The sequence below is a fragment of the Medicago truncatula genome, chromosome 1 (assembly GCF_003473485.1).
Source record: "Medicago truncatula cultivar Jemalong A17 chromosome 1, MtrunA17r5.0-ANR, whole genome shotgun sequence".
Taxonomy (NCBI): domain Eukaryota; kingdom Viridiplantae; phylum Streptophyta; class Magnoliopsida; order Fabales; family Fabaceae; genus Medicago; species Medicago truncatula.
In genome coordinates, this window is record NC_053042.1 from 56,528,628 (window position 1) to 56,548,803 (window position 20,176).

Consider the following 20,176-nt stretch of genomic DNA (forward strand, 5'->3'; position numbering starts at 1 on the left):
ATTTGTTCTGTATACACTGTACCTTCCTAAACCCTAATGAATGAATTTTCTAGTAATAATACTAGTAGTATTTATTTTTGCTAAGCACATAGTTTTTAGCAACTGATCATTGTCGGCATTATGATTTATGACGTCAATAAATATATATATATTTTTGAACGGGACGTCAATAAACAAATGAAATGAAATGTGCACATTATTTATTTTATTGGTTCTGTTCAACTATGATTTTTGCAATTAAAATAAAAATATATTAGTGCCCCCACAGGCACAGACCAAGTGGTGGAGGAATCAGGTACGTACATACAAACAGTTCTTTCTCTATAATATGATGATGTTTTGAACAAATATCTTTCTTTATCTGGAAATGAAAATGAAAAAAAAGTTCATCATCGTATTCGATGCGCCCTTTACTTTTTTAAAGGAAACATAGTAACTTTTTGGTTTTGTTCAGTGTTTGCTGCTGTTTTAAGGTTAATAATAATAAGCTGGCTGGCAGTGTGTGCGTCATTTTAATTAATATAAGTATGTATGTATGTATTTGTGCCTCATCTCATCAATCAGAAATTTCATAATAGAATGTGTGTGTATCTTAACTGTGTTTCCATGTGAACCTACTACTAATACTTAATTTTTAGTAGCAACGTGCACCTCTCTCTTTCTGCTAGTCAATGGCGTGTAATAGAAAGTCTCTTAATTATAGTGCAAATAGAACATCGAATTATTGATGGTAGTTGAATCTAAGAAGAGAACATAAATAAATAATTTGATAATTTCAAACACAAATTTGATTAGGTAAATTTGAGAGATAATGGTTGTGGTTCCACGAGGAAGAGCAATATACAATAGTGGGGTGAAAAAGTTAGAAACATTGGACAGAGTGTTTGGAATGGAATATTTATTATAAACGTGAGTCACTTTCAATGCTTATAAATAAATTAATAATGTATGAATGATAAGAGTAAGATTAAATCACAAATCAAATAATAATAATGACTTTTTCTTTTTAGCAGCTAATTATTCTCGTGTTAAAGTCATTTGGAGGACCACTTATGGTTCTTACATTCTCATGCAATTAGGTGGTACGTAGTACAGGTTGTTACAATTCATATTACCCCTTTTTGTATGAGGTCTTACATATATACATTCTCATGAAAATGTAATTAATATTCATATCCTTTTTGCATGCCCTTTATCCATTCAAGTGTTACAATGAGCAACGAGTCACTTCAAAAACTCATGACATCACATTGCTGGTGTCTTGGGCAGCAGTAGCGATGCCAAGACTTTGAATTAAGGGTTTAAACTTTATTTAATAATTATAATATTATATATAAAATAGTGTACTAAAAGAAATTACAATATATTTATTGACAAGTAATATTGTGTTATAAATTTATCATTTAAGAAAGGAAATTATTTTATTTTTAATCATAATATTTGGTATGACTTACACAAAAATATAACTTATAAAAATTTGTCAATGTGATTCCTTAGAAGAACAATTACTTGCCTTCTTTTTCCCTCTGCACTCTATTGACTCCTTGAATTATGTATCTTCAGTTTGAGGGAAAAAAACGAAAAGTAGCTACAGCCTACACACTCCGTCTCTTTTCACATTTATTCAAGAGAACTTGATAAAAATTATACTCCCTTCGTTCTTTTATAACTGTCGTTTTTACATAATTTTTTTGTTTTTAATTAACTGTCACTTTCAAAGTTCAATGTAACATTAAATGTTGTTTTTCCTATAATGCCCTTAATAATTTATTGTAGAGAGAGAAATATATGATATTAAATAATTAAGGATATTATAGGCAAAACATAAGTTATTGCATCAAAAGTAATGAAATACATTTAGTATCTTAATTTGTGTAAAAAGTCAAAATGTGACAATTAAAAAAACAACAGAGGGAGTAGAAACCAAGATTTGAGGCATAGTGCCACATTTTAATTATGTAGCAAAACAAAAGCTTATCTGTTCCCGGAAATTTCCCCTGTTCCTAACGTGCCTGATTTATTATTATTTTTTTCTGATAAGAAGTTGGTTATATTTCAATTATATAAAATAATTAGTTAACGTATGATAAATTCGTCAATTTAATTTTTAAAATATTTGAAAATTTATCAATTTTGGTCTATAATATATTTATAACAGCGGCTAAATTGATCGATTTTATATAATTTAAAGCCTAATATTTATATTTATATATTTTAGAAGTTAAATCGAAAAGACAGTATAGTTTTAAGATTAAATTGATAAAAAAAACCGTTTTAACCCTCCATTATTTAAGAGAAAGCATAAAAAATTATTTCATTTAAAAATTGAATTTGTTGACAATGTATTCCAATGCAAAATGTCAAAATTACCTATTAAGTAGAATTCAAACGAAAGTTCCTTAGAGCATCTTCCGCGGCTGACATAAATCAATCAATTGTCCGCCAACTGGAGTATCACAAATTGAGTACTTCGGCAAAATTTTAGTTGGAGTACTCCACTTTAGAATAGCCGTGCCTTCGTAAGGTCCAGTCTCAAATGTAAGAAAATTTTCACTTTTTTAATTTATTCAATAAATGATGTATGTGATCTTAAAAAAGACCACATACATCATTTATTGAATGAACCAAAAAAATAAAAAGTTTCTTACATTTGAGACCGGAGGGAGTAATGGTTATTTTGGTTATGAAATCAATTAAAAAGTAGCTGTTATGTCATTTTAGTACACATCCATGTTTTTATTAATTCTTTCATTGTTTGTAATGTTTATAAACTGTGATGGTGGTTTGTTTTTAATTATGTATGTGATGAATTTAATGTTAATTTTTAAAATTTAAGTTCTATTTTATTTTTATTTTTTTGTATTGAATTTTTTTTTACCGTATTTTATTCGTATTGATATTAATTCAATATAATTAAATTAATATTTTAAGTTAGGTTTAAATATATTATTGGTCCCTATAAATATGTCAACTTTTCATTTTAGTCCCTCTAAAATTTTCCTTCAACTTTTAGTCCCTATAAAATTTTCAATCTTCACTTTTGGTCCCTCTTTTAAAGTAAACTCATATGTAGAATTCATATTTTTTAATAAAATATCCAGAAAAATTCAAAATATTATAAGAATCACTCCAAAAAAATATAGAATTTTTTAACAAAACATGAATTTAATATGAATTTTTATATTTTTTATGGTTAAAAATTCATATTTAATTTGTGTTTTGTTAAAAAATCTAATTTTTTAAGGAATTTTTTTTAGAATATTTTACACATTTCTGCACAATTTCATTAAAAAATACAAAAATTAAATTAAAAATAGGGACCAAAAGTAGTGATTGAAAATTTTGTAGGGACTAAAAGTTGAAGAAAATTTTTAGAGGGACTAAAACAAAAAGTTGACATATTTATAGGACCAAAATATTTTTTTTTGCTAAAACGACACTCGTTTTAAAATGGAGGGAGTATAATAAAATTAAATATGAATATAATAATAATATCTGAGATAAAGTTGTGGGATCTAATACGAGTTTTTTAAAATTTACCATTGGAGTTGAAAACAAGTGAGTTATTTTAAGATGATGTGTCACAATGGGACCCATAAAATAATCAAGAGAAGAAGAGATCACCATTGTAGATGCTCTTATAATTCAAGATTTCGCATAATTCGAAGCATTTTGCACCGGTGTTACATCTGCCTACACACAGTAGGTAAAGATTTTAGTCACAGTAATAAAAAAAAGGCTAAAGTGCACTTTTCCCCCCCTAACTTTCAAAAACTTGCAATTTTGACCCCCTAAGTACCAAAACCACAATTTAACCCCCCTAAGATTTAGCCCCATTGCAACTTTGGTCCTTTTGACCAATTTTGACCAAGTCAACGCCGATTTGGCATGCCACATGTGTATTTTTTAATTTTTTTTTTTTTTTAAAAGCCACATAATCATTTATTAAATTAAAAAAATAAAAAAAATCAGAATTTTTAAAAAAAATCAAAAATTGAAGAATTTTTTTTACTTTTCTTTTCTATTTTTTTTAATTACTGATTTTTTAATTTTCTTTTTTTTAAAAGCCACATAATCATTTATTAAATTAGAAAAATGAAAAATAAAATTGAAAAATAAAAAAAAATCAGAATTTTTAAAAAAAATCAGAAATTGAAGAACTTTTTTAATTTTCTTTTCTATTTTTTTTTTAATTTATGATTTTTAATTTTTCAATTTCTTTTTTCATTTATCTAATTATCAGAAATAAAAAAAATAGAAAAGAAAATTAAAAAAAATTCTGATTTAAAAAAAATTCTTCAATTTCTGATTTTTTTTTAATTTTTCAATTTCTTTTTTAATTTAATAAATGATTATGTGGCTTTTAAAAAATCAGAAATTAAAAAAAATTCTTCAATTTCTGATTTTTTTTTAATTTAATAAATGATTATGTGGCTTTTAAAAAATCAGAAATTTAAAAAAAGTAGAAAAGAAAATTAAAAAAAATTCTGATTTAAAAAAAATTCTTCAATTTCTGATTTTTTTTTTAATTTTTCAATTTCTTTTTTAATTTTTTTAATTTAATAAATGATTATGTGGCTTTTAAAAAAAAGAAAATTAAAAAATACACATGTGGCATGCCATATCAGCGTTGACTAGGTCAAAATTGGTCAAAAGGACCAAAGTTGCAATGGGGCTAAATCTTAGGGGGGCTAAATTGTGGTTTTGGTACTTAGGGAGCCAAAATTGCAAGTTTTTGAAAATTAGAGGGGGAAAAGTGCACTTTAACCTAAAAAAAATTGTGCAAATAGTCATAATAATCATCTGATCATAAAATTAATTGACTTTAGTCGTAATTACTTTTAAAATCAATCATATGAATCATTGTAATTTATCGATAATGTAAAACCGTTTATATAGCAAGCATCGTCAAATAACACAATAATGACTCAAAAAATGAGATGAGAAGTGAAAAAGTAAAAAAATAGTGCAATTGAAGAACAAAAAATGTTTTTAAAATATGGATTTATAATTTTTATTTTAAATAATGGATCAAAAGTGTATTTAAGCTTAAAATATATTGCCTAACAGTCATTTAAGCCAAACCCTTTTTTTTTTTTTCTTCCAGAGAGAAGTTTCACTCTCTCTCTCTATCTTTGGTTTTGTGTCGCTTTTATGAATGACTCGTATGCATCGTTTTTATCTCTTGTCTAAATAAGTTAATATTCACATAGGCCTAATTTTGTTGTTGTTGTTTCATCGTTTGAATGCGTTATTGTTTGATTTTTCTTGTATTGGTGCGATGTAGTTTGATTTTTCATTTTGTTGTGTTACATGTTATGTTCAGATTGACAAGTCAACCTTAACTCATTATAGATTCAACTAGAGGTGTTCGCGGTTTGGTTTGGTTCGGTTTTAAGGTTAAAGGTCATCTGAACCGCAAGATAACAAAGCATGCTGTTTGGTTTGGTCGGTTGACTTTTAAAATAAAATCTGAACCAAACCAACGCGATTTGAGTTGGATCGGTTGATGCGAGTTTTTTGGAGACTACATTTTTTTTGTTTACAACATTAAAACCGAGTTAAATAGCTATAACACAACATATTTCCGACAATATTTTAAATTTCATCTAACATTACAATTTTATTTTCATCAAACTATATAAACGAAATTAAAAATATGGACGAAAAGTAATTATATTATGTAAGAAATGTAAAATACTAAGATTTTATCATTCTATAAAATTTTAAGGAGTACATAAATATATTTTTGAGATAAAAAACAAAGAAGAAACTTAACAAGAGAAAAAAATATGTCAATATTTAAAAGTTTCTATGAGTATTGGTTTATGTGACATAGTTATAGTTGACATTTTTCTTATGTTGCGGTTTGGTTCGGTTAGTAAAATAAAAACTGCAAATCGAACCAAACTACGCGGTTGAGTAAAAAATGATCTGAATACATCCAAACTAAATGCGTTTTTTTGCAGTTTTTCGATTGGGTTGGTTCAGTTTTGAACACCCCTATATTCAACCAATAATGACTTGGGCATCAATGCTACATATATGATAGATGGGTATTTCATTGACTTTTAACTTTTTAATTTTATTTGAATTTTGTTTTTTATGTTATTAACTTGGATGTCGTGACTCTTGTGAGTTTGTTCAAAGATTCATCATTTTTAACGGCATGTAATATATATTGTTTTCGTTGCAATCTACCATTTTGAATTAATACCTTATAAACAGAATTAATACCTCATAATGAAAAAAAAGACCTTGTCGATTATGACGTTTTTTCATTGTACATTTATGTTTGATCAATCAACAAATTGATCTGGCGCGGTCGAAGAAAAGAAGGGAAGCAATAAGAAAAGAAATGAAATGGGTATTCTGGTCATAAAAGAAATTCATTTCATAGATGTTAAGAGAGGTTGAAGGAAAATTTAAAAAAAAAATGCTATTGTATTAAAAAAAAAATCATGTGCTGCGGGAGGAGATGATGAGTGTATTTTACTTAGTTTTTATAATGTACTTAATATATTCAAAATAACAATAAAGTCACGGATAAACTTTTATTAGTTTTTCCTCATGTACTTTATTTTGTTAATGTTGACACACCATTATTGTTAGCAATGTCTATTTATAATATCAATAACATATATACAGAATAATAGGGATGTTTTAACCGATTTTGCCGTGTCTGGGAAGGGATAGCTGAAGTGTATTGTATGTGTAATATTCTGATCTTTTGTTGCTTGGACAATTAAGGTACATTGATTGTATTGTATTACATGCATGGCCAGCTGGTTGGTGGCTAGAGATAGGATACCTTTCATCCCAAGGATGTCTTATATATATATATATATATATATATATATATATATATATATATATATATATATATATATATATATATATATATATTAGACCCTTTCAAAAACAAAACAAAAAAAGTATGTATGTATTAGAGTGTAGTACTAGCAAGCAAGCAACTACTCCCTCCGTTTCGGATTAACCGAGCCAAAAGCTCATTTCACACGTATTAAAAAAAATGTATAAATGAAGGAGAGAGAAAAATAATTTTGAGTGCATTTGTTAAGTATTGGTGCATTTTCCACTATCATAAATGTAAAGTGGAATATATTCAATTGGAATGATGAAAGTAATACTAATTAAAATTATAAAGAGAAAAAAGTAATTAATATTGTATTGAAAAGTGAAATGACTCAGTTATTTTAAAACATTTTTTTTTACAAATAACTCAGTTATTATAAAATGGAGGGAGTATACCATGATACAGCTGGTGATCATATATAACGACATAAAAAAGTCTTTGTCTCTCATTTTCTTCATGTTTGAAAACTGGCGAGGGGAGTGGATAAAAAGTGACATTTTCATTTTTATAAGTAGGTATTCATTTTAATTTGCTAATGAAAAATGTGAGAATCTTGAAATAAACAATTGTGATGAAAAAAAAAAGAATGAAATACTAATTAGACAATGTATATTTAAAACTATGAAAACATTATTTTGACATTTTCATTTGTTTTAAAAAAAAGTGTACACAATGATCCATTTATAAGAGTCTAATATCTCCTTATTGCTAAATAAAATTAATACAAATTATTTTAAAAAATACATGCTGAAATGTAATTTTGGTTCCTCTATTTTTCAGTTTTGTTAACTTTGATACTCCCCTTTCGAAAATCAGTTTTTTGGTCCATCTACTTAAAAAGTCAATGAATTTTTTTAGTCTCCCTCCTCTTTAAAGATGTGACATGACTCTCATTAATGATAAGAATCCTACATTGCATTGTTGATATGAAACCGTCATCATATTTTCATTTTCACGTCATTAGTACTAAAATTAAATTGACAATTTTAATAATTATATTTATTTTTTAAAAAAGTACGAGAAGTCAAATGTCTAAATTGAAAAACCCTAATTTTGCAAAATCTATCGCTAAACATTGTTCCTCGTCATAAAAACTCAAAATATGGCTAAAATATGGATTTTCATAAAGAATTAGAATTTTCCAACAAAGAAGAAATTAATTATAAATTTTAAAGTGTCAAAAACTCAAAATATTGTCATTTGGATCATCATTTTTACGGTCTCAAATCACAATCTCGTTCTTCCTTAAAAACATTGTCGAAAGCAATATATACTATTTTTTTTTTAAGGACAAAGCAATATATACTATTGTCATCATTATTTTTCAAAAAAAGAAATAACATGTTGATAGCAAATTATCTATGAACAATATCTAGTTTATAGCAAAAGAGTAGATGAAAAATCCTTTTTTTAAAAAAAAATTGGGACTGTTTTTTTTTTCCCAGGAAAGGGAGAGAGAGGAGAGGAAGAACAAGGAAAAAATGGGTAACACATATGCCCCTTTTTTTCAAAACAACACCAACACCTACCAAAACGTCATTGTTGGTTTTCATTCCTTTTTCAAATTATTTTTGTTTCAAGTTCATTTCGTTGTTTTGGAGAAGAGCCTCATGTGTTTTATGCGATAAGAAAGTGTCATTTAAATTGAAAGAAAAATTGTATCGGACGACAGTTAGACCGACAATGTTGTATGATACGAAGTGTTGGGCTAATACGAAAATTTAGTAAGCGTATCGGAGATGAGGATGTGTGTTGAATGAGTGGTAAGATTTAATGAGATAGGATTCAAAAAGACATCATTAAAGAGAGTTGGGGTAGTAGCTACAGTAGAAAAGATGATACAAAATAAATTTAGGTGGTTTGGGCATGTTAAGAGAAGACCGATAGATGTTGTTGTACAGAGAGTAGATAAGATGGAGGAGAGTCGTATTAGAATAGGTAGAGGAATACCTAGAAAAACCAAAAGAGAAAGTATTAGAAAAGATTTAGAGGTTGATAAGTTGAATACAAATATTGTTTCAGATAGAACATTATGACGTAATTTGATCCATATAGTTGATTCAATTTAGTAGGATAAGATTTGGTTGTTGTTGTTGTTTCATTTTGTTGTTCTTGGTCAACTCCAAGCTCTCAATGTCGCTAGAATAAGGTTTTCTAAAGGCTTTGTTGTGGTAATGAGAAGGAGGAAGAAAAGTAACGAATCTAAAAGTCTAGTTTTGAATACTGATAATCAAAGGTTCCTGCCATAATTTGGGAGAAAATTGGTGTATGTAATACTTGTTTTGCGGAGTAAAAGTGGGAAGAGCGATGGTAATGCATCAAAAGATTCTTAGTTTTTAATGAATTATTTTAATTCATCTCAACTGGTGATGTATGTGGGAATTGAGGTTGGTGGGGGTGGGGGGATGGAGGAAGGGAGTTAAATAGCATAAAGAGTGAGTTTTCAGATAAAGACGATGGTGTAAAATGTATGAATATTGAAGAGTTTCCGAGTGTGAATAATAAATTTGTAACATGATGATTTTTTTTATTACAATCAAAATTTTCTATAAAAAAAAATCCCCGTGTAAAAAATCGATTTAATAGACATCCATAACATTGAGGAATGTTTCTAACTACATATTTCAATTAATTTTAAGAAAAATTGATCGATTGGCCAAAATTAGAGACTTAAAATCAACACTTTGCATTTGCATAAGCAGTATCCGATTGTCATCTATTTTAATCATTGAAATTACCTTTTTTTTCCGGCGTAGGGGAGTGGGATTTCACGAGAATTTTGAAGGAAAATTCTCATCACAATAAACATGCATAATTTTTTTATTTTATTCTTTTATTTTATTATTTTTGATCAGGTAGCCTAGTGTCTAGAAATTCACTTTTAAAGTGAATAAATGGGATGTCCGGGGTTCGAACCCCGGCCCCTGCATATAATAATGCATTGTCCCTGCCAACTGAGTTAGGCTCACGGGACTATTTATTTTATTTTTATCATTATGCATATCGAATTAAATAAAGGTTTTCGATGAATCGTGTTTAGAAATGAGACTGTATCCATAATAATACACTACACTGTTTAATTAATCATGGTATTTCGTCATCTGGTAATATTTATTTATATAAAAAGACAAACAGATTGGAACATTATATGAGAATGACAAGACATGGGGAGAAACGCCAAAATAGGCAATCAATAAATGTGTTAATTAGAAACTTTTGTATATAAGACATGGTTTTCCTATAGGTGCAAATTTATCATTTGCACATGATAAGAAGTTTAAAATAGTAATTTTGACTTGAAATTTGTGATTTTTATAATAAATATGTAGCTTTTAATAAATAATTGTTTGTTTTCAATGAAAAATTACTTTCTCCGTCCTAAATTGTATGTCATTTTAGAAAATATATTTGTCCCAAATTATATGTCGCTTTACAATACCAATGAAAAATTAATGTTACTTTTCCTATTATATCCTTAACTATTTATTGCTCCCTCTTCTTTCAATTCATTCATTTATCTTTCTCATATCATTTATTGAGGACAATTTTGTAAAACAACTCGTAATATCTCTTTCCCTCATAATATTAATTATATTTCTTAATATGTGTGAAATGCCCAAAACGTCATACAATTTGGGACAGAGGAAGTAATACTTTTAATTGCCTTAACATTGCAATCTTATACATGTTAGACAAATTCATAAGACATTATTGTAATTTTGAGTGATGGACCACATGGCATGCAAGATGAATAAGAACATTAATGTCTCTCCTTTGGTTGGAGCCGCCTGGCCCGCCAATTGCCAACTTGGTTTATCTTTTGCATTTCATTATTATTAAAGACTATGTCTTACACAATGGGTCCTCAATCTCAAATCCTCCATTATATTTATGTCTATAGCTTCCCTTCCCATGTGTTCACTACTCTTTCCCCCCACGTGCCCTGCCATTAGATCAGCTCGATAAATTTGAAATTGTTGTGCACTAGGTAATTTAACTTCACCATGAAACCCAAAAATGGATAATTATAAATTAATTATTATATTTTTAATAGTTAATTGTAAAATTTGTTATAATTATATATTAAAAGTATTAAAGCTGAATTCTGCGTATGGTCGATCTTGTTATGCATAGTTGATTTTAAGCTCGGATAAATTGAGAGTTATGTTGCGCCTCAATAGCCACCGTAAAATTTTGTTGAATTTCTATGACATTGATTAAATACGTAATAACATGAATGTTAGGTCCTGATCCGGAAGCAACAACTTGTATAGTTTGGTACAATGTCAAATAAGGAAGATTCCCTGCATCAATGTGTGGATGCACTGAAAAATAAACAAGGATTCCACATCTTCATGAATGGATGTGGATAAAGAAGTTAGTCTATGAGAGTACAATTTATTTTGGAATATAAGCATTGTTGGAAGAAATCTATGGAGATAATGAACACTATGACTAGGAGGAAGATTATTTTTATATATACGCCTACAAAAAACTAAGTGGGTGGGTGAAAAGACAAACAAAATAGATATAGTTCATGATTTCAGCTTTGGTACACTGAAAAAATTAGATCCAAAGATGAGGTATGCATTATTATGCGCAAGGAGTGGAAGAAGGACATTGTGGTTGCAAAAATGATAAAAGATCAGGTCATAGCCCTTAAAATTTATAGTGGAATAAGACACCTTTAATGTTGTTACTGCTTACGTATATCTAGTAGGGTTACAAAAACACCTTGAAATAATGTTTTTGGAGGCTTTAGAAGGCTTAATTGATGATATATCACAAGGAGAAAAGATTTTTCTAGGAGGTGATCAAGAGGTTTTAAGGGCTTTCATGGGGGGATAAACCCATCTTAGAGTTTTCTTCAACTTTTGATCTCATTGCAACTAATGCGTGATTTAAAATGAATTAAAAAGATGATCATCTTATCACATACTAGAATATGATGTCTAGTTCTCAGATAGATTTCTTTCTTATTAGGAAATGACACATAAAGATTTTTTTTTGAACTGAAAGTCATACATGGAGATAAAACTTGACTGCCCAACATAAATTATTAGTTATTGATGTAACGGTTGTTTAGAGGAGAGAGAAGAACAGAAGCTGTAGTGGAATCCAACGGATAAAGCGGTGGAATTTAAAGGGTGAAAATAAAATGATTTTCCAACATAAGATTTTAGAAGGAGATTTCGGGAAGTCCCAAGGAAGCGCAACTTATATATGGGATAAGATGACGCATGAGAGTATATAAGCAGCAAAAGAGATGTAAGAATCAAGAGGTTATGGACCTGGAGCTAAAAAAATCATGGTTGTGGAAGTATTCAATGTTAAGTTATAATGAAAAATGAATGGTTTAAAGATTTATCAAGACAAGATGTAAAAATGTTGAAACTTGGAAAAATTACAAGAGTGATCAAAGACAGACCAAGAAGGCGGCAAAACAAGAAAGAACTCAAGATTTTTATAGGTTACCAATCCTTAGACATAAAAGAAAGACACGAGACTTGGATCAAGTGAATTATATTGAAGATTAAGAGGGTAAAGTTTTGGTTCATGAAAAAGATATATAGGATGGATGAAAGAAGTATCTTCACAACTTATTTAAAGAAGAATATGAGATCTTCCTGAAATCTAATAGGATAAACGTTATAGAGGATGATCAAAACTTAATTACTATCGTCGAATCCAAGAATTCAAGGTAAAATAAGAGATGAAAAGGATGAGCAATGCTTTTTCAAAAAACGAAAAGGATAAGTAATGGCAAGACAGTTAGCCCCAGACAACATACTTATTGAAGTTTGGAAAAGTATTGTAGATAGATCATTGGGTGGCTCACAAAACTTATTAATGAAATTACGAGGACAAAGCAAATGCCAAATGAGTGGAAAATAAATATTTTAATTATGGCTTATAACAAGAGGGATATACAAAATTGAGCAAATTATGTTGGAATTAAATTTATGAAGTTATGATAAAGAGTGATTAAATGGACACTAAGAAAAGACACTCGAGTACTGATCACCAATTTAGTTTTATGCATGGGAGGTCAACCATGAAAACAATATATTTATTAAGCAGTATGATTGAGCGATATCAGATAGATAAAAACTACTTGCATTAAGTTTTTATTGATTTAGAGAAGACGCGTGATTGAGTACCAAGAGATATTTTGTGAAAAGTCCTATAGAAGAAAGAAGTTCGGAATGCTTAATTCAAGCTATCAAATATATTTATGAGGTAGTTTTGACTACTGAGAGGACGTAGGACGGAGTCTCCGACAATTTTCTCATAACAATAGGATTACACAAAGGATCAACCTTAAGCCCTTATATTTTTATTTTAGATTTGGATGTATTTTGAACACATCCAAGAGGATACATGCTCTCTCTCTCTCTCTCTCTCTCTCTCTCTCTCTCTCTCTCTCTCTCTCTCTCTCTCTCTCTCTCTCTCTCTCTCTCTCTCTCTCTCTCTCTCTCTCTCTCTCTCTCTCTCTCTCTCTCTCTTCTCTCTCTCTCTCTCTCTCTCTCTCTCTCTCTCTCTCTCTCTCTCTCTCTCTCTCTCTCTCTCTCTCTCTCTCTCTCTCTCTCTCTCTCTCTCTCTCTCTCTCTCTCTCTCTCTCTCTCTCTCTCTCTCTCTCTCAAATAGTCGTTCTTTGAGAGTCTATGGAGGAATTAAATGAAAGGTTGAAGAGAAGTCTTCGATGCACATGACTTCCGTCTGATTAAAAGTTAGACAAGTGTAAGGAGTGTAATTTTAGCAAAGTGCATAAATATTTAAAATGGAGAAGAATCTCAGGGGTTTTATGATATGAAGGAACCAGTCAGGTTGAAGGGAAAATTTTATCGAACTGTTGTTAGACTGACAATGTTGTATGAAACAGAATGTTGGGAGGTGAATAGACAACATTAGAATAAAATAAGTGTATACTACAATAAAGCCTATTCTTAATTTCAAGTTTGTTACTCCCTCCGTCTTAAAATAATTGTCTCTTTAACATTTTTTTCTATGTCTCAAAATAATTGCCACTTTATAATAGCAATGCAACATATTTTTTTTCTCATTATTATACCTTTAATTATTGAATTTCATTCATATTAACTACTCCACTAGCTACAATTAATAAGAGTATTTTAGTAGTTGAAATTAATTTTACCATTCCTTAAAAATCATGCGCAAACCTTGAATGACTGTTATTTTGAGATGGAAATAGTACAAAATGAGGAAGTTGTGTTGAATGTATGATAAGATTGGATAAGATATGATTCAAAATGATGATAATATTAGTTAGAGAGAGGAGGAGGGGGGGGGGGGGGGGGGTGTAACACCTATTGTAGAATAAATGGTGGAAAATAGACTTAGGGAGTTTGAGTATGTAGAGAGAAGACCTATAGATTGTGTAATAAGGAGAGTAGATCAAATAGAAAATAATAAGATCAATATAGGCATATGATGACCTGGAAAAACTATAAAAGAAATTATTAAAAAATATTTAAAGATTTATGAGTCTGATCAAAATATGTTTTATGTTACAACAATATGGTATAATTTGATATGTGTCCTCTAAAACCTTTCCCATTTCCACCGTCCACCTCCATCCTTTCATCTCCCGTCACGATGTAGCGCATGACTGGGATGTTGCGCTTGCATTCCCGTTCGCAGCGTCACCATCTTCAGCCTCTTTTGGGGTTGTTTTGGTGGACTCTGGTGTGCTGGTTTGATCCGCCGCCGCGAACCACCTTGGTTTTTTTATAGCCTGGCAGTCTAGATTCGTTTGGGTCGTGCAGGTTGGTACTGGTTCTTTCGTTGCTGGATTCTCAACGGTGGTGGCTGGTTAGCCGACGTCGTGTTTCTGCACCCTCATTCAGTCATTGGAGATGTTGTTGGTTGTTTTGGGTGTCGAATCCCTTGTGGGTCTGGGTCATGTTTTTTTCTCGAATTTGACTAGTATGGCGTTTATCTTGCTTTGATTCCTGATTTTAACTCAGGTCTGTTGAGATCTGCATGATTTCAAGTCTACGGATTTGCATCCATTGCGTCAAGAGATGAGAAGATCTTTTTTGTTGTTGTTCTGAAGGTCCAAGTTCCGACGTTTGTTGATTCATTTTAGGTTGCGACGCTGCGTTATAATGGAACTGGTTTGACTCGAAAGGGTTGTTATGACTTGCTTTTTTTTTTTTGAGGGACTTGATGTAACTTGAATCATTATGTGTTGACAGACGATTCATACGCCAAATTAGAAGCACTGCACATTCACCTAGTTTGTTTTGCAACTCTGAGTTCGCGCTACCATGTGGGTTCATTGGATTGTATTGGATAGGTGTTTGTTTTGGGTTTGTCGTATCCCGATTATCCTTTTGTTTGACATGGGAATGTGTAGACTTGAAAGAGTCGTTAATGCTTGTTGCGGTTTTTGCAAGGTGGTTGATGGTACGTGATCCGATTTCGTGTTGACGATCGCATCATTCGCCAAAGTATAGACCTGCTTGGTACTCACAAGCATCTATCGTTATGGTGTTCGTTTGTTAGAATTTATTAGGGTTGGATCCACCGTGTTGTTCTTCTTTGATGTATTCTCCGTTAGAGTTTATTCGCTTGGATCGACTGGGTTAGGTTTTATGTCCCCCCTGTTTTTATGTAATTTTTTTCCTTTTTTTTTAATAATATATATGAGCAATTGACAATTGATTAGAGTTGAATACCAACTTAGTTGTCATTTTGTTCTTCTTTGATGTATTCCACTTTTTTTTATGTCATTTTACTCTTGACTTATAGAAAGAAAAATAAATTGATTTGTGTAGTCAATCTCGTTTAATGAAATAACACCCGGTTGTTATTGTAATTATAAAATTTGTTAAAAAGCAAAGATAATTATAGCAAAATTGAGTTACATATCATCAAAAACATATTAGTAAGGAACCAGAGCAAGATGAGTTTTTTTTTTGAACAAACTAGAGCAAGATGAGTTAATGATGTTAAGGAACCAAATCAAGAACCACCTAAGCGTTGGTTGATAAAGTATAACTAGAATTGACTCGTGATATTATCAAGAACAACCCATCATCTGAGGAATCATCATTGACTATATAGGATTTTGCTTGTGGAAAATTCTAAAACAACATTGAAGGCCAAAAGAAAATTGGATCTTCTCTCTTTTTGAGAGTTGTCGCCAAAACTCTAGTTTGTTCTCTTTCATCCATTAAAGAGGGGTGATTTAGGGTCAATTTTTGACCCAAAATCACCCTTCTAACTCGTTTTTTTTCTTCTTTCTAATTCCCTTTTATTGAAATTCATCCATCAAAGAGGGGTGATTTATGATCAATTTTTGACCCAAAATCACCCTTCTAACTCGTTTTTTTCTTCTTTCTAATTCCCTTTTATTGAAATAAGTGATTTTCACATTTATTTCGTTTTTTCTTTCGTGATTTTGTCGTCTTAGTGCGACGTTGTTTTGTTCGTCATCTTTGTGAGACGTTGTTTGTCTTTCTTGTTTCGTTCAGGTATTTGTTCAGCTCAGATTGTCAGATCAGCTTCGATCCAGTGCAGATCAAATCAATGACTTTGGAGTCGTCAACGTTGCAAATCTGGAGACATGGGTATTTCGGAAACTTAACTATAGTCGTATGTGTAGGCTTTAGTACTTTGCCGTTTTATGCTATTAACATGGATGTTGTGAGTTTGTTTACGGATTCATCCTTTTTACTTTTAGTGAATTTTCATTGTATCGATGTACTCTATTAATTTGAATGAATGAATATATTCAATCATGAACGAATGAAGAAGGAAATTATTAAATGGCTAGATATTGTGATTATTTATCCTATTTCATGCAATATGTGAGTTAGTTATGTTCAAAGCCATCGACAAGAGGGGTATTGCGTTTTAGATGACTATTCTTCTGGATATACTTAAATTGCTATAATCCCTGAAGATCAAGAGATAACTATTTTTACATGTCTTCATGGTACCTTTATCTTTATGAGGAACAAAACATAAGAGATGTTAATTTAAGGTCTAATTTGAATATCATTTTTGCCATAACTGAATTGGGTCCTAAACAAATTATGAGAGAGCAAAAGTGAGATTTTAGTCTTTTTATATATTTATATTATATGACTAAGTCTTTTTTTTTTGTTGCACAAATTATATGACTAAGCTATATATGCTAAAGATCGTTACATTCTAACATGCAACTTAAACAAAATAAAACAACAATTTAATTGGATGATTAGATTGGAACTGTTTGAAAATAGAGATGAATTTTATTACATGGAATAATATAATATAATAACAGAGCTTTTAACATGAGCATTTCATCCATTAAAAAAATGAGCATTTCATGAAAAGCCAAGGAAATTGGATGAGAAGTAGCATCAAATTACCCTTAAAAAAAGTAGCATTAAATTAAAATTTGCGTCACCCTTCTAACTAATCCCACCCAGAAGCATCGCACCACCAGGTTTAGCTACAACATTTTTATTATCCTTCATAGCTAGAGTTGATTAACCTATCCTCCACTTGTGTAATCTTCAAATTAACCTAATCATAGCCGGTCACTTTCTTCATAGCTAGCACTAAACTATATTCTTTTTTGTTCTAAAAATAAATAAATTAACCCAATCATAGCCGGTCACTTAGGGATACTCCAGGTGAAGTTTATAGGAGAGTAAAACTTATTCGGGCACAGTCCCGTGAGCATAGCTCACAATACATTATTATATGTAGGGGCTGTGACACCCCATTTATTTACCTTATAAGGTAAATTCTAACCACTAGACGATCTGACAAAAAAAAACTTATTCGGGCACAACATTATATCAAATTTATTTGGATACATAATCACATTTGAAATATTAAATTTTTAAAAAAATTATGTGATTAGATTTTTTTAATGTTTTTTATTTATTTGTGTTTGTTCAAATACATTTTATTTGGAGTTGTACCTAAATAAGACTTCCTCTTTGAATTGATTTTGTGGTAATTTTTTGTTGTTGTATCAACCCTTTGATTTTTAAGAAAATGAACAACAAATATTTATTAACCAATTAAGTTTAATCTCTTGGTTGAGATGTGAAATGTTTATCCAAAAAGGAAAACCGTGTTTGAATGACCATTTTAAAATTAACCAGAGATTGTACCAATTTGATCCTTTTTTTTTTTTTTAAAAATGGATTCAATCCAATTTAATACTCCATCCGTCCCAAATTATAAGCAATCAAAAAAACTCATTTCACATTTATTAAGAAAACTAAAACACAATAGTTTGTAGTATAGTTTCTTGTCTTATCCTTAAAATAAGTTTCATAGAAAGATGTTAAAACAATTTTCATTGGTTATTAGTTATAGGGAAAATGAAAGGAAGAGCAAAATGATTGCAATTTGCACTTAATTTCTCTTTAAAAAAAGATAAATTTTTGAAATAACATAATTAAATATAATAAAAGTTGATCTTATTTTTCTTATAATTTGAAATAAAGAAAATGAGTTTTTTTTCCTTATAATTCTGGACGGATGGAGTATAGTTTAATTTGGATGGTTTTTGCATATCTAAATTATAATTCTAACAAAATTCGAATGATATTAGTATTATAAAGACACAATAAGGTATTTTTTTTTTATAATGGGAAGATAGCTCATTTCATTTCATCCAAAATAATAGAGTCAATACAATAGGGAGGATGATTGAAAATACTGGGACTAGCTTGTAATATAGACGCTCAAGCAAGATTATGAGCGACTCTATTAGCTTGTCTCCTAACATAATCTAGAGCATAAGTAGCATTAGAAAAAAGCAACGCCCTACAATTAGAGAGTAAACTTCATAATTCATTAACATATGGGCTATTACTAAGGACAACATTCACAACAAGCTGACAATCAGTTTCAAAAACAACGCGCAGGTCGAGAGCAATTTGAAGGGCTTGTTGTAGAGCAATAGCTTCATCCTCAATTGCGGTTGAAATAGAGGGAAAAACCATTGAGTGAGCTTGGATAAGATGTCCAAGGTTGTCTCGGAAACAGATACCAACACCAAATTTACCTTCGGCTTCGAAGAGGGCACAATCAACATTACACTTTATCCAATCTGCCTGCGGTTTAGACCATCTTGGAGTAGCTGGCTGCAAAGTATCATTGGGACGGTTGCACCACATGAAATCTTGAACAGTATTCGCTAGCACACAAGATGCTTGTGCATTGACTGGTTTTTGTTCCCATAAACAAGCATGCACACCAAATACTCCTTAATATAGCTACAAATCCAACATGATTGTCCACTTCAAGCGATCTAAGGATGGCAAACATAATAGAGGAAAAACTACCGTTTGACGTCATGTACGATGCTATCTTACTCCAAAGATTCGCTGCTTTCCAACAATCTGTGGCAAATTTACAATGCATAAACATGTGCATTTCATCTTCCAGGTCACGATTGCAAACCACGCAAGTTGACTGGCAATGGACTCCACAACTTTGCAAATTAGACCTTGTAGGTAAACAGCCGCGAAGCAATCTCCAGCAAAAATGTTTGATTTTTGGCGCAACACACAATGACCATATCAACTTCCAATCCCCTGAGACATGATAATTTGACCGCTGGTCTGAAATACTCACGCACATCTTATACGCAGATTTAATCGTGTATGAGCCATTAGGTGATGCATTCCATATTATTGTATCAGAGTGAGTTCGAGAGTGCAAAGGCAACCTACAAATATCAGATGTGTCTTGTGTGTTCATTATAGAAGTAATAAAGTCACGATTCCAAGTGTTGGTTGTTGGATTGAAAAGTTGAAAGACAGACAGATTGATGAGATTGCTTGCCGGTAATGTGGTAGGCCGCAAATTCTAACGAGTGCGGATCCATGGGTCTTTCCAGACATTAATATCATTACCATCACCGATTTTCCACCTACAACCAAGAGATAACATCAGAATAGTGCTCTAAATACACCTCCACGTGAAACTTGGACTATGACCAATAGTGGCGCCCAAAAACCCGCTTCTAGGGAAATATTTAGCTTTGAGAACTTTGGTGAGGAGAGAGGAAGAGTTTGTGAGGAGCTTCCATCCTTATTTACCTAGCATGGCAAGGTTAAAACCTTCAAGGTCACGAAAGTTGAGACCACCGTGATCCTTACAAGTAGTCATCTTATCCCAGTTTAACCAATTGATACTTCTACCACCATTCTTCTTCGAACCCCAATAAAATGAATTCATCATGCGCTCTATTTCTTCCCCAAATGAGGTAGGGAGGAGAAAAGCGCTCATACAGTAAGTAGGTATAGATTGAGCAATGGA